Raw genomic sequence first — 19,675 nt, 5'->3', positions numbered from 1 at the left:
AGTCTCATCCATACAGGGGCCACAGTCTAAGAGCAGAGGAAAACAACTGAGGCAGAGCAGAAGCGCCAGCAGTGTAACTCTCATAACAGCAGCATGTCCACTGTTAATCAAGTAATCCATAGCGGCACTTCTTATTCAGTGACCCACAGACAGTTCAAAGCTCAAATTGGCCTGATCAGCCACTCACATGTTCACAGAAATCAAACCAATCAGTGATGTCATGGTCATCTTCAAACTTGAAGGACGAACAACAACAGCAGTGTGTCACAGCCTGTCTTTAGCATTTCCCCCTGTAAAGCAAGGAGCAGTGCCCTCTCCTTAAGCTGAAGCATCAGGGAGCTTTGATATAAAGTAGGGCCCTCCAGAAGTGACACTAAACATAGGTGGAGAGAAAAGGAAAAAGGGCCACCAATGTTTCTGGGAAGGATGGACATGCTGGACTAGGGTTGTCACTGCAACGTCCTGAGTATAGCTCCTTCCAATGTAGAACCTCGAACAACCATCAAAGAGAATCCATGCTAGGTTTTACCAGCTCATGCTGGGTCAGGTCTTTGTGAGTTTAGGGAATGCTGCATGAACAACTGGATTCATGCAGGGCAGATGAGAACAGTACAGCTCATAGTTATGTATAGTCCTACTGAATTTCAGTGCCTTCTAACCAGAAATAAACCTATTATATTCTCTAGATGTATGCAGAGGTGTAGAATCTTCTCCTAAGTCCTGCTCCTTTTAAAATCAATAATAAAACATCAATGGGAGCAAGATAGGATCCAATGGAATTAGGAAACCCACCTCTGAGTTTACAAAGGAGCATTGCACACCATTGGGTTAGAAAGTCCAGGTCAGAGTGTACATGGAGGCATGGCACAGATTGAGACCAGAAAGCCCTAAAGAGGAAATATAGAGAGAACCAGTCTGCAGGTGGCTGTCATTACCTGAATCTACATTTTCACAAAAAGAAAATGATTGGAAATCTAGATTCTGTGTTTGGACAATGGGGCCACATACCAAAGAAACAAGTTTAACTCATTTCATGGGGAGCCAAAATATAGCCCTGGAGCTAAAGGGAGCCATGAAATTCTACAATTCTTCAGTTGCTTTCTCCTTTAATGGGGAAAGATGGATCTTGGAAATTAGAAGTCCTAGCATGCAACGCAGTATGGACATTGACATTATGGTGGACTACTGCATGCTGGGACATGTAGTTTCTATTGGCCACACTTACAATATTAAAGATGTGTAGTAACTGCCATCTGCCCCTTTTGCTAAGTAGGGGTGTCTCTCCGGGATTATGGTGAGTTGCCAATGCCACCCCTTGGTTGGGCAAAGTTTGGGCACTCATGACTCAGTGCAGCACGAAGGGCCTGGCTCTTGTGTAGCAAACGCTGGGTTAAAAGCTTGGCCCTTAAGGACTTTTACATTCTCCTTTCTTAAACTCCAGTTTGGAACATGGTGAAATAAAATTAAGTGTCCCCAGAACCATATTCAGGGTTGGCCTTGATGGTCAGAAATGCTCATTCTCCAAACCAGTGCCACTGTAACCCACTGTTCAGTCTTTGCTATGTATCAACCTTTAGTGGCTGGTCCACAGAGCATAGGAATTGCCACACCTGATTAGACCAACATCCTTCTAATCCAGTAACCAATGCCAGATGCTTTAGAGGAGAAGGTGTAAAATCCACACAGTAGGCAGATGTGAGATATCTTCCTTCACACATTACGGCTAATCCTGTCTTTTAATAGTTAGAGATTGGCTTAAACCTTGTCCCTTTTGAATCTTGTCCCTTTTTGAATCTTGCTATGTTTTTGGTCTCAACAACTTTCTGTGGCAAAAGTATTTCCTTTCTTCAGTTTTGGAATTGCCATGACCCACAACTACTTCAGATTTGGAGGCAATCTATACCTTCAAGTCAGTGGCACAGCTATGGGCACCTGCATGGCCCCACAATATGCCAACATTTTTATGGCTGACCTAGAACACCGCTTCCTCAAAACTCATCCCCAAACACCTCTTATTTACCTTTACGATACATTGATGACATTTTCATCATCTGGACCCATGGGAAAGAATCCCTTGAAGAATTCCACCGGGATTTCAATAATTTCCACCACACCATCAACTTCAGCCTGAATCAGTCCACACAAGAAATCCACTTCCTGGACACTACAATACAAATAAAGGATGGTCACATTAATACCACCCTATACCGAAAACCAACTGACTGCAATACATACCTTCATGCCTCCAGCTTCCACCCTGGACACATTACATGATCCATTGTCTACAGCCAAGCCTTAAGATACAACCGGATTTGCTCCAATCCCTCAGACAGAGACAAACACCTACAGGATCTCCATAAAACATTCTTAAAACTACAGTACCCACCTGGAGAGGTGAAGAAACAAATTGACAGAGCCAAACGGGTACCCAGAAGTCACCTACTACAGGACAGACCCAACAAAGAAAACAACAGAACACCACCGGCCATCACCTACAGCCCCCAGCTAAAATCTCTCCAACACATCATTAAGGATCTACAACCTATCCTAGCAGATGATCCCTCACTCGCTCAAGCCGTGGGAGGCAGACCTATGCTTGCTTACAGACAGCCCCGCAACCTGAAGCAAATACTTACCAGCAACTGTAAACCATACAACAAGAACACTAACCTAGGAACCTATCCCTGCAACAAACCCCGTTGCCAACTCTGCCCACACATTGACTCTAGTGACACCATCACAGGTCCTAACCACATCAGCCACACCATCAGGAGCTCATTCACCTGCACATCTACTAATGTAATATATGCTGTCATGTGCCAGCAATGCCCCTCTGCCATGTACATTGGCCAAACTGGACTGTCACTATGCAAAAGAATAAATAGACACAAATCAGACATAAAAAATGGTAACATCCATAAACCAGTCGGAGAGCACTTCAATCTCCCAGGACACTTTGTGGCTGACTTGAAAGTTGCCATACTTCTACCAAAAAACTTCAAAAACAGACTTCAGCGAGAAACTGCAGAGCTCGAACTCATATGCAAACTTGACACAATTAAACTGGGTCTGAACAGGCACTTGGAATGGTTCTCTCATTACAAGAAGTAATTGTCACTGTTCACACATTCTCACCTTCTAACCAATGGTTGTGAATAGGCCTCATCTACTGTAACTGAATGGACTTTGTTTACACCTACCCTCCCCATTGTTGGTTCTTATCCGTGGATGTATATATATATCCCCTATCTGATTTCTATTTCATACATCTGATGAAGTGGGTTGCAGCCCACGAAAGCGTATGCCTGCAGAAATTTGTTAGTCTTTAAAGTGCTACAGGACTCCCGGTTTTTTTTATTTCAAGTGGGTTGAGGCTCATGCTTCTGGCACTGAAAGGCCAGGGTTGATTCCTTGGCAATGACACATGACGACAGGCTGTGATTAAGTCATCCTGATAATCAGAGACAACCTCCTCCTCTCCCCTAAACTGGTGCCAGCCATTCTAATTTGACAGGTCCCCTCCCTGTCTTTTAATACCAGCCTGACGGTGAAGCTCACCCACCACCAGCCTCTTTCCGCACAGACCTCCTGTCAGTCCATGCTCCCTGGGAGATTATCCATTCCCCTACTGATGAAACCCTTGCCCTCTCCTGCTACTCACGATCTCACCAAGCACCCTAGCCTCCTGTCTTCTCTCCCTTTCCATCCTTATATCCCTAAGTCTCCAGGTGCCCTCATGTTGCTACTTCTGAGGTATAAAACACCCAGGCTATCGGGATGAGCCTGAGCCTATAAAACCAGACAACCGGCAGTGTGTACTGAGCACCCTTACAGATTTCCTGGGACACGCCATCTCAAAAAAGGGACAAAGCTGGGAAAACCTAGGCAGGTAGCAGCCCCCCCCCATCTCCCCATGGCCCCTGTCCTTATTCCCTATCCCACCTTCCCAAAACCTGGGACTCCACAGGTTTGTCTACACCGGAAAGTTTTATCGCTTTAACCATCCCCGCATGATGAAAGCAGCACCCCTTCTCCGTGTGTGGATGCAATTATACCGGTACGGCTTATTTCCATTTGGAAAGATGAAGACGCTATCCCGCTAAAAGGCATCTTTATGCCAATACAACTGTGTCCACACCTGGGCTTTTACCATGTAACTCTTGCCAGTAACCCCCCAAATACCAGCCTCACTTCTGCAGTGCAGCCAAGCCTCTACAGCCAGATCCAGGCTTCCAGAGTCTAGCCTCTCCCCAGACAACACCCTCCAGACACTGAGCTCCCCGCTTGTGACCCCTGCCCAGGGCCCCCGGGTCTATTGGCCGTCCTAACGCAGCCCAGCCCGCACGCTGCACACTTCACCCCACCTTGCTGCCCTGTTGTCCCAGCGCCGCCTCAGCTCCTCCCGCGTACGGCCTCGCCCTCCGCCTCCCGCGCTCGCCGGGATTGGCTGAGCGCGAGCGCGCCGCGCAGGGATTGGCGGAGCGCCGAGGTCCCGCCCTCTGTGGCAGCGGGCTAAGTTGTGCGGGGTGAGGCCGGTGGCCGCCTCGTTGCGCTGGTGCCTCAGTACGACCCGATCCCTCCCCCTCCCGGCCGGGCCCGCAGGGAGAGTGACACTCACCAGGCGGCTCCGTCCGAGCGGCGCAGGCAGCTCACCACCACCACCACCCACCTCGGTAAGAGCCTCCGGGGGCTCCGGCAGAGCGAGCTGGGAGCGTCCCCGGGGTAGAGAGTGCGAGGGGGAATCCCAGGGGCGGCGGCGGCGGCCCCGGCCCGCCGCGCGGGGAAAGGCTCTGAGGGAGCGGGCGTGTGTGAGAAGGAGCTGGGAGGGGAGAGCAAGACCTTGGGGGCTGCTGGGACTCGGGCAGAGGGGGCCCCTTGGGGGCAGCTGGGAGGGCGGGGCAGGGCCGGGCCCTGGGGCGGCCGGCGGACAGGCCGGGGCGGGGGGTAAAGGGGGGCGGGGCGGGGGGTAAAGGGGGGCAGGGCGGGGCAGGGCCCTGAGGGGATTAGGGGGCAGCCGTGAGGGCGGGGCCCTGGCGGGCCAGGGGGCCGCTGTGAGTGAGCCTGGCAGAGGGAGGGACCCTGAGGTGGGGGTGCCCGGCAGGAGTTGGTGGCGGAGTTGGGGGGGTGGGAGGCTTGGTTATGCTGGGGGCAGGAAGGGAGCTGTTCCCAGCGCAGTCTGTGGGGGCGATGAAGTGAAGGTTATCCCCCCCCGTCTCGGGATGGGGGGATGACACCCCTCTTCCCCTCCCCAGGAGCTGGAGTCATTTCCCAGCCCCAGCCCGCAGGCAGCTTTCTCTCTGCTGGCAGGGGCTGTCCTGTCAGTGTCTGTAAGGAGTTTCTGGGGGCTACACTCCCCTTTGCCTGGCTTCCCAGCGTGTGCTGCCCCTTCGTGAGCTGGGGCTGTGGCCTCCCGTCAGCCCCTGGGATGGTGGGGTAAAGAGAAGGACAGAGCTGGGCTCTCAAACCTTGGCTTGCGAGAGGATTAGTGGGTTTTCTACTGGGGGGAGGGCACGCTTGAATAAGTACACTCAAAATTTCCCTAGCTAGAACTTCCCAAAATCTCGCTTCAGAGCTCTGAATCGCATCCTTTTCTCCCTCAGCCAGAACAGCCAAACTTCCCCTTCATCTCCCTTCCCCCAATAATTCATTTATCTTCAGATTAAGGGATATGGGGCATTTTATGCCTTTTATGGGAATGGGAGTTGAATTATAAATCCCAGGCTGGTGAGGTGGAGGAATCCTGTTCAGTGCAACAAATATTATAGGGGTTTATTTAATTTGTGGTAATTAACAGTAGTTTATAGCAAGGGTGTGATGGGCTGCAATCATTGGCATGGATAAAAGTGACAGGAAACTTGAAATGGGGGAGGGAGGAACATCCTGCAGCATCTGTCTTGAGCAAGGGAGGTGGGGGGAGTTGTGTCTGGGTCATCCCAGAGGAAGTGAGAGCTGCTGGCAAAGGCTTTGTTGCATTGGAGGGAAGAGGCTGAGGTGTTTCTAGAGAAGTTTTTGCTTTTAATGCAGTTTTATTTTAAACAGGCTTCTCATGAAATCCTCTCTCCCCCAGTCCCCCACAAGTCCTCCTCAAGCTCACATATAATACTGTATTAGACCAAATACATCTGTGTTTCTTATCAGAGCTTATCTGGTCCTCTTGAAGCTTTTTTTTAATGTGGTTTCCCTCTTCTTCCTTGCTACACTTCTGGCTGGCCAGTCTCCTTCCCTACTTTACAAGGATGGTTGTGGCATTGCATCAGGGGATATTTGTGCTGTAATTCAGTAATACAGCATGGATAAGCATTTGCAGAGCTGCTGCTTGCTTGCAGCTTGATGAGATGGGTGTGGTGAGCGGAGTGGATACAGCAGACGCTAGGCCTATACGGTAACATTGCCCAGTCATCGGCACAGAGATTCAAACGCCAAGCTATTTATAAAAATCAGGCCTAGTTTCAAGCTGAGCACATTGATTTAGAAGGAACAGTTGTCATATTTTAAGTATTAAATGAGTGTTTGCTATGGCAGTGTATAGTACTGTCATTGGTAAGTTTAGAAACAAATGCCATTGAGTTGTTGGATGTGAAAAGGCCACTCTGAATAACACCTAATGGAATAGGTTATCTTGATCCTGCCAATATGCTTTATCATTGTAATTTTCAGCATCTCTTTTCTGTCAAATTCATGCCCTTAGTAAGTCTATTACAAGTGAATTCATATTTCAGCCCAACTTTCCTAATAAACTTTTCTGAGATTGCTCCCTAGCTTTTAAATCCCATCACCATTGTAAAATTCTTCATTTCACTTCATCAGTTCTGTGTACGAGTGTCAAAGCTCTTATTAGGACACTGTGGTCATTTTTTTCCAGGAAGAACAAGATCACTTTTTTGTACCTTTCTTCAGGAGAGATTTTTACATGGAATCCTACTTGTATTGCAGTCTGGGGACAATTATATCCTTCCTGTGAAAAAGTGGCTAATATGGAGAACAGTGTCATAAAGATTAAGTAGTGTGTTCTCAGTGAGATACTGTTTAAATATTCACTGTTGAAAACCACTTTTTTTTCCCTTTAGGACTTAACTTGGAGGATTAGTGACCTTTCCTCTTTCCCTCCTCTCACCTTGTTCTTGCAGTGAGCAGCAGGTAACCTTGTCTGATGAAGCCTTTGGGTATGTCTACACTGCAGTTAAACACCCGTGGCTTGCCCTCATCAGCTGATTTACGCTGCGGGGCTGTAAAATTGAGGTGTAGATATTCGGGCTTGGGCAGGAGCCTGGGGTCTAGGACCCTCAGCCCTCACGGGGTCCCACAGCTTGGGCTCCAGCCAGAGTCTGAATGTCTTCACTGCAATTTTACAGTCTGAACCCTGTGAGCCCAACACAGGCCAGCCCTGGGTTTTTAATTGCAGTGTAGACATACTGTTTTGTTTGCAAACTGCTGCTGAGTACTGTGCTGATGGCTTGAAGGATTTTCCAACTGTTAAATTCCTTATCTGTTCATTATGGCTTCAGTGTTCCATTTACTGTATGCTGGTGTAATATTTTGGTACCTTACCATCTTATTTTGGTTTACTTTGCAGAGTAGTTTTCTCTTGCTTGCAAAATCCAAATCCCTTTGGATTTATTGTTGCTAGTTATTTGCAAAGTCTCAAATTTTAGTAATGCTGCCAGTCATAATACAAGTGGCTACTTGGTCAATCAGAATGTAGGGTTGCAATTTCTTTTTTGTTGTAAAATAACTTGAATCATTTTATAAAATAAATTAGAATTTTCTGACCATTCTGGAGTGATCTCAATTACCAACACATCCAGACACACAATGAAGGATCCCTGGCTCTGTGGTCCACTCAGATCAGGGCAGGTGGGTTTTTCAATTTAAAACAGCTTAATTAAACTTGTATGATAATAGCAGTAATATCATTGCTTCTCTGTTTTCCTTGTAAATAATCAGATTTTCTTGTGATAAGTGAGGAGCCCAAAGGCAGGATTGTTGGGAATCTGATTTATTGCCTCATAAAACCAGAAGGACATTGATATTATGACTTAAATCTCTTGTTTTATATGTATCTACTAAAGTGACTTCAGTGGAAATATCAAATTCAAAGAAGTTTCACTCATTTGAAGATATAATGGGCCAGACAGATGGAGATCACGGTAGTCAAAGCTCATGCTGCACAGTTTTCCCATTGATGTGGTTTTTCCTTCTCTGACAGTGACTCAATCCTTCTGTAATGCTATGGTCTTTCAGGAAAAATAGAAAGCATTTTTTAGTTTACATATTTATATGATGCTAATAGCTACTCTTTGAAGCTTTAAATCTGACTTTAACTGATTCATTCCTTAATGCTAATAGTAATTGGATCAGATCATTAACCTGCAGCATGCAGAGTGCAAGGAGGCCAAACACCACAACTCCTCAGTGGGATTTGCAGATGCTCACCATCAGGATGTTACCCCTTATTTATTGCAAGTCCAAGTCCAGTGTGCAACCTGAAGACCTATTTTAATGGGCCATATCATATGGCTGTTGGAAACAGGAAACTGTACAACTTCAATGAGTGTTTTGTTGTTGGTAAATACATCTTTGTAGCTATTTCACCTCTGCAGGTGCAAGTGTTCATTGTGGACATGCGTTGGGGTAAAGGAGAGAGGCCAGTAGGTGGACTATAATGGCTTACTTTCCAATAGTCTAAACTGTCAAATGAAATTTTGCAACTAGTTTTGGTTTATATGCATGTTAAAAGCATTCCACATATGTAACCATTTTTGTAAGACAGCCAAATTGTTCAGTTTTAACATTATTTTAAAGAAAGCAACCATTTGTCCTCTGTCTTTTAGGGACAGCATAAGGTCAGTTTAAGCTCTGGTTTTGCTAAGTAAGGTTTTATTAAAAAAAGCCAGACTGATCAACTGAAAAATTGTATGAAATTAAAACCAAATACATTTCAGTGCAAATGGTTTATTTTTAAAGGAGTAATGTTATTTTAATTGTGCAAGCTAAATGCAGCTGCAGAAAGTTAACAGCATATGTTTTTAAAATGTCAGTTGTTAATCTAGGGACTGCCAGTAACCTAGATATAGAAGCATTCTTTAACAATACAAATTTTAATCTGTATCCTTTCTTAAGATGGTTTCAGTCTGGCAAGTTCTTGGTTTAAACAGATGAGTTATATATTCTTTCTGGGGTTTGTAAGAAAAGTGCTGAGACAGTCTTAATTTTATTGAACAAAGCTATAATTATGTTTGAGGTTCCAACCTCTGTGATATCCTAGTGGTTTCCTCTCTCTCCAGAAGTAGATGGACCTGAGCCACAAAATCAGATATAAAATTCTATGAAGTTTAGATCCAGAGTGTTAATTTGGGCCTAGTAGAACTAGTAAGAAAAAGCTACTGTTGACTGTCACTCAGTTGTACTATTCTTGAGCTTGCATCCCATGCAATAAATCCTTCACTACTAACCTTGGCTAGTAAATGCAGTTCTAGTACTGAACCATAGTTTTGTACAATTAGGATTGATGTACAGACTTCCATATCCTGATAGGAATATGCCAGACTTCTGACTAAGGGAAACCACTGGTTTGGACAGTGAATCAATCTATCAAGACACATTTAATCATGCATAATTAAAATGAAGGCAGTGGTCACTTATGGTATGTTTGTGTATTAGTTTGGCTTTTATAGTCTTACTGGATAGACAATTAATGTATTGTGCTACTTCAAACTTAGACTAGAAGAAAAATTCTAAATGTTTCTTTTGACAACTGGAATTGTCTCACATCCTATTTCATGTGTAGATGGGAATATTTTAATTTATTTTACTTATAAAAAAATCATGTGTATTAATGTTCTAGGGTTTACACTCTCCTGGGTGCTTGTGCTAATGGTCTTGAGCTGATATTCTTGCTTGAAGTACAAGTTAATTGGCCTTCAGCAATAGATGATGAAAGTGCAGGGTATTGAGGTTGAGTGTGTGAGATGGCAATATAACATTGTGGTAGTGGTAGTGGTGGTAGCTCAAGATCCACCAAAATTGCATTTGAAATAGAAAGGCCTCAAAAGAGGAGAATGGTGAAGTCTTGCCAGTTAGGTGGCTGTGGGATTAACAGCAGGATTTTAAAGGCTATAGGTGCCAACCAATACCCATGTTGATGGAGGACAGTCAGTTTGAGTAGTTTTAATAGGTAGAGTATTGTAATAGACAAAGACTGAAGACTGTGTTCCCATTGTTCAAAACGTCTTCGGTCTTTCACAGTTAGAAGCCTGTGCAATGCCCTGATACATAGTGATGTACATGAACATAAGAATTCCTCAGTGGGAAGAAAAGGTCATTTAAATCAATTGCTGGATGTTCTGCAAATGTTAATTCTGCAACAGTATGAATAATGCATTTTGGCCCACAATAGCAGAGTAAACTGCTTATGGAGAGGTGTCTAAGTAAGGTATTTGAAGTTACAATATGTTAGAACTCAGGAGTAGACCGGAGAAGTATGAATCTGGTCCCTGGGCCTGAGCCCTTGGGTATTACAAGCTTGGTTGCTCTGGAATTTTAAGGTCAAAGGATTATGGACAGATGTTGTTAGTGTGATGCAAAATGACATTTAAACTTTAAAACAATGAAGACTTTTAATAGGTCGGAATTGTATTAAAGAGTGCAAAACACCCTCCAAAAAAACTCCAGAGCAGGATTGGTCCTAAACTGACGCTCTGTAGGACTATGAATTTGTGCATCTTCATATGGTCCTGTGTTCTTCAAGTGTTTGCTTAGTTCACAGCAGGGTGCTTAAGTCAGGGCTGGAAAACTTTACCAGATACATGCTATTCAGTGGGTTCATCCACTAGCTAGAGACAGATAAAAGATGAATGAGGAATCCCACCACTAAATTCCATAAGCAAAGCTCAATAACTCCTTCCTTTGTTCTACAACCTCCTCTCCCCATGCTATATCTGCCTTCTGATCAATGGGTCAGGTCCACCTTTTGTATAATGCTCTCTCTAGTTGGGTTACTAACAAATTTTGAATACCCTATTGTCCTATGTGGCTGGAAGGGAGAAGGCTTTCCTCTTCCCTCTCTCTGAGTCCCGATCCTCATGGCTACTACGAGGGGGAGGGCTGTGCTTTCTACCCTCCTAATTTTCTGCTTTGAGTCTCATTCCCCATTGAATAGCCCTAATATCTGCCACTTATGTTAGAGAGCTTTTCTAAGGAACAGCAGAGTAAACCTGACATTCTTTATCAATTTTACTGCTGTCCACAGGGTTCTTAGTAGTAGTAGTAAAACTTGACTAGCCTTGTTAGTGGCACTTGGCTGCTGATTAGCAGAATGACTAGTATGAGCATCAGTAGAGGGATTGAAGCTGTCTGCATAGTCAGAAAGACGGCGCAAACTTCATTAACTCCCATTTTACTCCTAGGGGAATTCTGCACCACTGCACAATGCAGAATTTGTGCAGGATTAATGTTCCCCTCAGGATTTTATTTTTTTTCAAGCAGAATTTGTGATTTCCACCAAAATGCTTCCTTTTGGTGGAAATCAAAAAATTCAGCTCCACGTGTAGTGGGGCTGACAGCTGGAGCAGAATTTGAAATTAAAAAAAAATTTTTTTTTGGCATAGAATTCCCCCAGGAATAACATTTAGAAGGTTGTTTGCAACTATGTGGACTAGAAAGTTTCTTTAAAAAAATAAAATTCTGCAGAAATGGCTGGTGTTGTTTCAGTCTCTCAGCAGAGGCAAATAAGTGATTCCTTCCCTCCCTCCCCCCAAGCCCAGGGTGTTGTAAGTAGGGCTTTGTGTGGGTACAAATAAGATTAAGTACTAGGTGTAGTTCTCTGCACTGGGTGGCATGTGTCAAGCCTCATGTATGCTTAGTATACTTGCAAGTACACTGGGTAAAAAGGAGTAGAGTGTGAGTGGAGAATGAGAGTATTTTAGTAACATGGGCTTAAGCATTCTGATTCTGATCATGCTAATGAGGTGATTAACAACATATTCCCTCCCCTTAAGCTTCCTGCTGCTGCACAAGAGTAGTTTGCTGGCCAGGTAGCAGTGTGGTGACTACATCATGTGTGGAACACTCAGTGCCTGCATGTACTGTGCAGGATCAAGTCCACAGTGTCTGGTTCCCCTGTACTTTGTCATGATCCACATACAACTGGTGGTCCTAGTTCATTAAGCTGGTGTCTCATATAGCAGGCACTTATATCAGTCACGATTATTTAAGTTTTAAAAAAAGAATGATCACAACAGGCAACCTCTTTGGCAGTCTGAACATCAGTTTTTAAAACTAGCTTTGTGTTGAAAGAGAATCCTTAGCAAAACTGTCAGGAATCCACTTGAACATGGAGTAGGCTGATCTTGCTAGTCAGCCAAATGCCAATACTTTGTGAATATTTCATTACTAGCAAATACTGACATTTTAATGTTAACGCCCCCATGCACCCTTCAGACGGCACGTGGTGAAATGGTATTTGCTTCCCTCTGTCAGATCACTCCTGGCACTGATTTAATGGGCAAGGCTAAAATAGCCGTGGGGAGTGTATCACATGTAGCCTTAGTCCTACAGGAAGATGCCCAGCTTTTAACTGAAACTGCGGCTGACTGAACTACATGCAGCAAGACAGGCTGATTATATTTTGGCAAGGACTAATTGGAACTGAAATTTAAGATCATAGACTTCATTTTGTATATTCCTTTAGTCCAAAAGCTATCCCTTTTCATAATTGGATTGTTAAATAACATACATGATGTATCTTAAGTTGGATTTTTTTTGGAAAAGATTTATTTCTGAGTATGATTAGGTCATAAGCTTCCAGCATATTCTTGTCTGGGAGTGAGTCACTGTTCCTTTTGTAAAATTGCATTAGAGCTACCTCATCCTGGAAAGTGACTTTCAGCTGAAGTTATGGTGTTGACACTTACTTTAAACTGGAAACTTTTATCAGATGAATTTCAAAGCATGTTTACAAACACTTGAATTATGACTCCTGAAGTGCTAGAATACCAGATACCAATCCATTCCCATTGGTGGAAATCCTCTGATGCTGGGGACATGTTGTCTGAGCATGTTTAGCTTTTGCTTTTTTCTCTGCTGAATTTTGGACTTTTAAATTGAGGGGTTTCGTGCATCTGCATGTAGCTTAATTGATGTTTGTGATATACTTTAAATCCTCTGGAGGAAGACATATATGCATGTACCCTCCATTTCCCCATCAATTTTTAGTTTTCACTTATTGTGCCATGTCTGTTATGAGATTGTACACCCTTCAGTATAGGTAATATGGCTCTGTGCATGTTCTTCAAGGAGAATAACATTTAAATGCTATGAATAAATAATAGAAATGCAAAGCATTAACACTTGAAAAGAACCAGAGCTACTAGCTGAAGGACTGTCATTGCTAACCAAGGGTGAAGTGGCAGAGTTCCAGTGGGGTTGAAAGGCAGTGCCTCAGTGAAAAAGACCAATCCTACAGGTGATGGTATTCCTGCAGTTCCTGGATGGTGCCATCTTTCTTATCAGCCTCTAGCTTTTAGGAGTCAGATCACTCTAAAACCCTGCTCCACATGCACACTCCTGGTTTCTGGAAGCAAGAACTTTTTTAGCCTTGTCTATAGTAGGAAAATCTTGTGAAATATTACCATTGTTAACACCATTTCTGGTTCTAGTTCACCATTAATAACATTAACCAGTATTACCAGTGTTTTGTGCAGCTGTGCTTTGTCAGCATTTTAAATGCCATAATCTAACGCTGCTCTTAGCAAGTATGTTTATTATAGTGTTTAAAACTCTGTTTGTAGCTAGTAGCCTGTCTATACTAGGTCTGCTAACGTGATGAATGCTGGTGGAACTGAAATTGTACTATTAACTGATAAAACTTAGCAAAACCCTAGTGCAGTCAGGGCTTTTACGTCTGCCTCTCTGATCCCTTGTGTATATGTGGGGATCGCTAATACTCTTCCTACCTCATAGCCTTCTGTCTGCTTTCTGGATGGTGAACTCCACTGCTCTCTTCTCCCCTCCTACTCCCCCATAGTCTTTTTGGGTGGTCCTCAGATAACTCCTCCCAGGGCCTGTCTTTGTTGCTGCTAGGGATATCAAAGCAAAACAGTTTCTATCTTAGAAAAGATAGATGAGGCGTATCTTTTGGACCAACTTCTGTTTGTGAAAGAGACAAGCTTTTGAGCTACACAGAGCTCTTCTTCAGATCCTTTCTGTAGCTCAAAAGCTTGTCTTTCTCACCCACAGAAGTTGGGTGAGGTAGTATCTTTTACTGGACCATCTTGTCTTTCTAATATCCTGGGGTCAACATGGCCACAATAACACTGCAAGCAGTTGTTTCTTGTCTGTTTCACTGCTGCTGACAGCTTTCTGATTAGCAATGTGAAAGCAACCAGAATCTTGTCTTCAATTTGCTGTAGTTTAGGAAAGGTATGAGTAGCAGCAGAGGCCATGAAGCTCTGTCTCTGCAGACTTGGGAAGACTGACAAGACTAGGATCACATTTTGAAACTTATCTCTTCAGTTAAACCACCTAGAAACTTCAATTCTAAAAAGGAAAGCTTAATTTGGTTAGAAATGGGCAGCTTAGACTCTTATTCACCAGGGGCACGAGTGGATTTTTTTCAAGTTGCAATTATATATCCAGCAGCAAATCAAATAGATTGTTTGCTGATCTTCATGGGAACGCTTCCTGTAAAGATGGGTTGTACAATCTTAAATAGGGTATCTAGTAACTATTGATTCATGGCTCTAAAATTACTACTTTGATTGTAACTCACACTTGGTAATGTTTTCTTTGATATTGCTTTAAAAAACCCCTCTCTGATAAACATCTGAAGGTAAATTTGGTATGTAAAAGGAAGCTTTCAAGTATAGGTTTTTTGCTTTTGTAGGAAACATTTGATCACAGCAGCAGTTGGTGTTTTTGAGCTGAGCATTTATGTTCCTTCTGAGGAGGTCAGAAAAGAAAGCAGCCCGAGAAACTTAAGTCAGTTCCATTACTCACAGCGTTACTCTAAGATGTTTCTAGCCATTCAAAATGATAAGAAAATTGAGATTTCTGTATCATTGGTTAAAAACACAGGCACGATTTTTAATTTAAAGCTGTTAAAATAAAATTTCATGCATCATTACAGCACAATGTTTATTGCTGGTACATGCATTAGATGGTACAATGTATGACATTGCAGTATGATGCAGGTAACCAAAGCTCTCTTTTTAAAGAGCTTTGAACTTTCAAAATGAAAACTGATCAATTAATGCAAAGTGTACTCTGGATTTTGGATACCTTATATGATATTTCATCAGGATTTGTTAAGAATATGATCTTCTCTGTGCTGAGAATTAAAACAAAACCTATAATCTTTCATTAAACATAAGTTTTTACTCCTATATCCATTTTGTCCAATAGTTTTTTCTTAGAATACCAACCTTTTGGAAATGGCCTGCCTCACAGATTGTACTACTTTGATTCTGCTTGTACTCTGAGGGATGAATTGCTGGATTTTTACTCATCCTTTGGGTAAAGTGCATTTTTTTTAGGCATCAGGATTCATCACAGTACATAGGACAATAGGATCAAGTGTCACACTGGGGATTACATGTTTGTCCTATGGTGACCCTCTTGTTTTAGTAGCTTTCCTTGGTGAATGACTGGATTTATAAACTTGTATATCTGCGTTAACAGTGTCTGATTTAATTCTGGCTCATTTGCTTTTCCTCCCACCTAATTTCAGACTTGTGAATTCACTGTTCAGCTTTGAATCTACACCTCATCTGAAGATCAGAATGCTTGTGTACTTAGCACGTGTTTCTAGGTTTGGTGATTAAACTACTGTTCTGAACAAATTTTGTGATGTGAAAAATGTGTGATGCCTTCAGGATGCTGAGAAACCAAATACAGGTGCCCAGTAACCTGTAGATTGGCTTTTGGTGTTTAGGTGTTGCTTCAGCAGACATTAACAGAGTTGGTGTGGCAATTAAAATACGCTGTAGTCTTGCATTATGTCATCACTTATTAGACAAAAATTTGAATTTGACAATAGGAGAATGTATATAGATTTTGCAAGTACTGTAGAATGTTATGAGAGTTAACTGTTCATGTGTGATCTCTTTTTTTTTTTTTAATGGTGAGTGATTCTGTATGGTTCCTGCTGCTGACATGTCCAAATAGTAAAGCAAAATGATTATGGTCTCTCTAGGGAGAGAAGAAGGGGACCATTATGTAACTTTTTGCATTTTCAAGTTTGGTAATTTTCTCACACTCTGAAATCAGTCTGTCACTTATCACTAGCTGATGAGATTACATAGGAATTTCCTCATATGGGCACATTATTCTGCAGCTGTCCATTACAGGGTTTCTTGAGTTTGCCATTGCATCTTATATTGTCTGCTGCTGGAGATGAGATACTATAAAACGTAAACTGCTACTCTGTTCAAGTCTGACAATTCTTACATTCCCTGTATACTAAATTGCTCTCTTTTGAATTATAAAGCACGCAAGCCTCGCTGTGCGGGAACAAGTGATTAATTAATGATTGTAAATTGCATTGAACATGAAAAGCTCTACCAGAAAAATTATTGCTCATCACAGATATAATCATACTTTGTGGACTGTGACATTACCTCAGGTACAATCTGGACAGATGGACAGCTGTGTCCCCTCAATTCCCCAACCTCGGGTGCCTCTTACATTGCTTCGCTGTGAGAGCAACCACTTCTGGTCTGCTCACGTATTCTATGAGTGCTATAGCCAGCCATTCATGAATTACATTGCAGGATGACACCAGCAAACTCCCAGTCCCAGCCTTTCCCTCAGAAATGTGCATCTTGTATTGCCCAGAACCCCCCTGGACAAGCTCATATAAAGTCTGTCATTTCATTAATAGAAAATGATGTGCACAAATCTTATCTCCAGTGGAGTTTCCCAAACACTTCAATCCAAGCACACTGATTTAGATAAAACAATAGAACAAGTTTATTAATTGCAGAAAGATAGACTTTAAGAAATTACAAGTAATGAGGCATAAAAGTCAGAATTGGTTACAAAGAAATGAAAAGTAAAACACAAGCTAACACCTAACTTAGCAAGCTAAATGAATTCAAAGCAAAGGTTTCTCTCACCACCTGCTCACAGCAGTCTGGCTGGATTCCTTTCAGCCAGGACCCCTCCCCCAGTTCAGTGTTACTTCTTTGTCTTTCAGGTGGTGGTAATGCTGTGAGCGCAGAGAGAGGGAGGAGTATTTTGGGGGCATATGTCTCCTTTTTTTATGGTTCTCTTTTTCCTTTGAAAATCTTTTCCAGCTGAGGTTCAGGAGACAGATGTCTATTGGGACTGGAATCTTTAGGTGTTTCTTTACCAAAATGTAAATGTCTTGCTCACACTCCTTTGCCTGCTAAAAAATGGCTGCTTAACCATGTGATAGTTTTGTTCACCAGGTGATTGGATTTTGTTGGCACCTGGCTGAGTCATCAGTTTGTCTTTTGTCTCTGAGGAACTGGTTTGTGCCTGCTTTTACAGACTTGGAATAGGTCTGTCATATCATACAATAAAACCTTATAACTACATACAAAATTGCCACACACATTTTACCAGGACAATAATGATCAGCAAATTGAGTTTTCAAATGATACCTCACAAGGCATACTTTTGTACAAAATCCATCATAGTCTTGTAAAAAAGGGTGAACAGGGGTACGAATGGACACATGAACATTTACACATTCTACTGCAGTCCATTCAGGGCACTTCACAAGTAAATCAAAGACTTGTTTAAATCATCTCTTTGCTCCTTCTGCTACCATGACCCACTTCTGTGCTGCAGGATCTGCTCTCCCAACCTCTCTCTGCTGCTTCTCCTCTGCCACTCCCTTCGCTGGGTTTCTGCATCTACTTCATCTGATATATTTTGATCTTCCATCTGCCGTATTATGCTGTTTCCTCCACTGTCCCCATTCCTTGCCTCCTAAGTGCCACTCATCAGTCTTCTCAGAACATTTTAAAAAACTCAAAGGATGTATTACTATGAGTGTGAAAAACATGGTTCCCTGTTCCAAATATCTTAACTTGTAAATAAGACATAAGCAATACAGTTTAGTAGCACCAGATAAAAATGACTTCAAATCACTGCGGGTCTTAAAAATTCTGTGGCTGACTCGCTGTTGAAACACTTGAGATTTTCTTTATGTAAGAGATTTCCAAGCATAAGCTATGGATGGAAAAAAGCTCAAAAATGACATCGGGAAGCTACAAAAAGGGTGGTTTTTTAGAATGGTGACCAGGGCTGAGTCTAGGCAGCAGGTGAAAGTGAGCAAAGATGGACAGATGCACATGAAAGGTGTGAGGAATACCCAGTAGGGATTCAGGTAAGGGAGTGGCTTGGTCGAAACAGTGGAAGAGAAATAGTTAAGTCATAAAGGATAGTAATGTACTGTACATGTTCAGTATTCTGTATTTTATATAAATTTTTTATTTCAAAACTATTTCTTCAAATAAGAGAATGACTGCATTACTCATTGAGGATAATGTATTTGTCAAGTTTGAAGCTCTAAAGGTTCTGGTAAGCCATATGGGTCTTATCTCTATAGTTGGCTGTCTCCTTTTTTGCTTGGGAAGATTATTTTAATTTTAAAGATTTTTCAATAGGTAATGCTAGGATAAAATCTTCACTTTTCTATCACACTTTATTTTTTCAGAGGTTCTACTTATCACAGGAAACCTTGTGCTTGTAGTAGTCTGAAGAGCCCTTCACTCTAGATAAAAGTAGAGGCTTCCCCTACCATGTTGTCACAGTGGAGATTTTTGAAGACCATGGCACACTGGCATTCCAAAAGCAAAACTGTAAGCTTCTCTCATATTTATATTCCAGTAGCCACTGTCAACTAAATACTGGAAAGCTAATTGGGTTCTTTATGGTAGCAACTACAGCACAAGTGTCAAACTCATTTTGTGGAGAGACCTGTATTTCATTTATAATTATGGTCCATTGCACTGGAGTATAAATTAAGGACTGCATATTATGCTTAATCTACAGCAGAGCTACTCATGTCACTTTTGGCTTTGCACAAAATTTGAGGTGAAGTATGGCTTTTATTTTGTGTAGTAATTAATTTTAAGGTACCGAATAAATAATGATAAAGGTTTCTAACCATCAGAGGAGTGAAGTTCTGGAACAGCCTTCCAAGGCAAGCAGTGGGGGCAAAAAGCCTAACTGGCTTCAAGACTGCGTTTGATAATTTCATGGAGGGGATGGCATGATGGAACTGCCTATGATGTCATGTGGCTCATTGGCAACTGCCAGTATCAGAAATGCCCAGCTGCTGGAGATGGGATGTTAGATGGGGAGGAAAGACGATCTAGGGAACTACATACCGGTCAGCCTCACTTCAATCCCTGGAAAAATCATGGAGCAGGTCCTTAAGAAATCCATTTTAAGGCACTTGGAAGAGAGGAAGGTGATCAGGATCAGTCAACACGAATTCACCAAGGGAAAGTCATGCCTGACCAACCTGATTGCTTTCTATGATGAGGTGACTGGCTTTGTGGATGTAGGGAAGGCGGTGGATGTGATATACCTTGACTTTAGCAAAGCTTTTGATCCTGTCTCTTACAGTATTCTTATCAGCAAGTTGAAGTATGGGTTGAATGAATGGACTATAAAATGGATAGAGAACTGGCTAGAGCATAGA

The 19,675-nt window shown here is 42.5% G+C and overlaps 1 protein-coding gene across 8 annotated transcripts in view; it reads left to right on the top strand.

The window, feature by feature from the left end:
* Positions 1 to 4,537: 4,537 nt before the first annotated feature.
* MAP4 (microtubule associated protein 4) overlaps positions 4,538 to 19,675 on the top strand; it is a 259,798-nt gene continuing 244,660 nt past the window's right edge. For all 8 annotated transcript variants that reach the window (XM_067544516.1, XM_067544519.1, XM_067544515.1 and 5 more), the window contains exon 1: positions 4,538 to 4,673. The gene's annotated coding sequence lies outside the window, so the exon portion shown is untranslated. The remainder of the gene's footprint in view (positions 4,674 to 19,675) is intronic.

The sequence above is a fragment of the Emydura macquarii genome, unplaced genomic scaffold (genome assembly GCF_026122565.2).
Source record: "Emydura macquarii macquarii isolate MOO-44397 ecotype Brisbane River unplaced genomic scaffold, CSIRO-AGI_Emac_v2 contig_973, whole genome shotgun sequence".
NCBI lineage: Eukaryota > Metazoa > Chordata > Testudines > Chelidae > Emydura > Emydura macquarii.
This window is presented reverse-complemented; position numbering and strand designations above follow the sequence as displayed.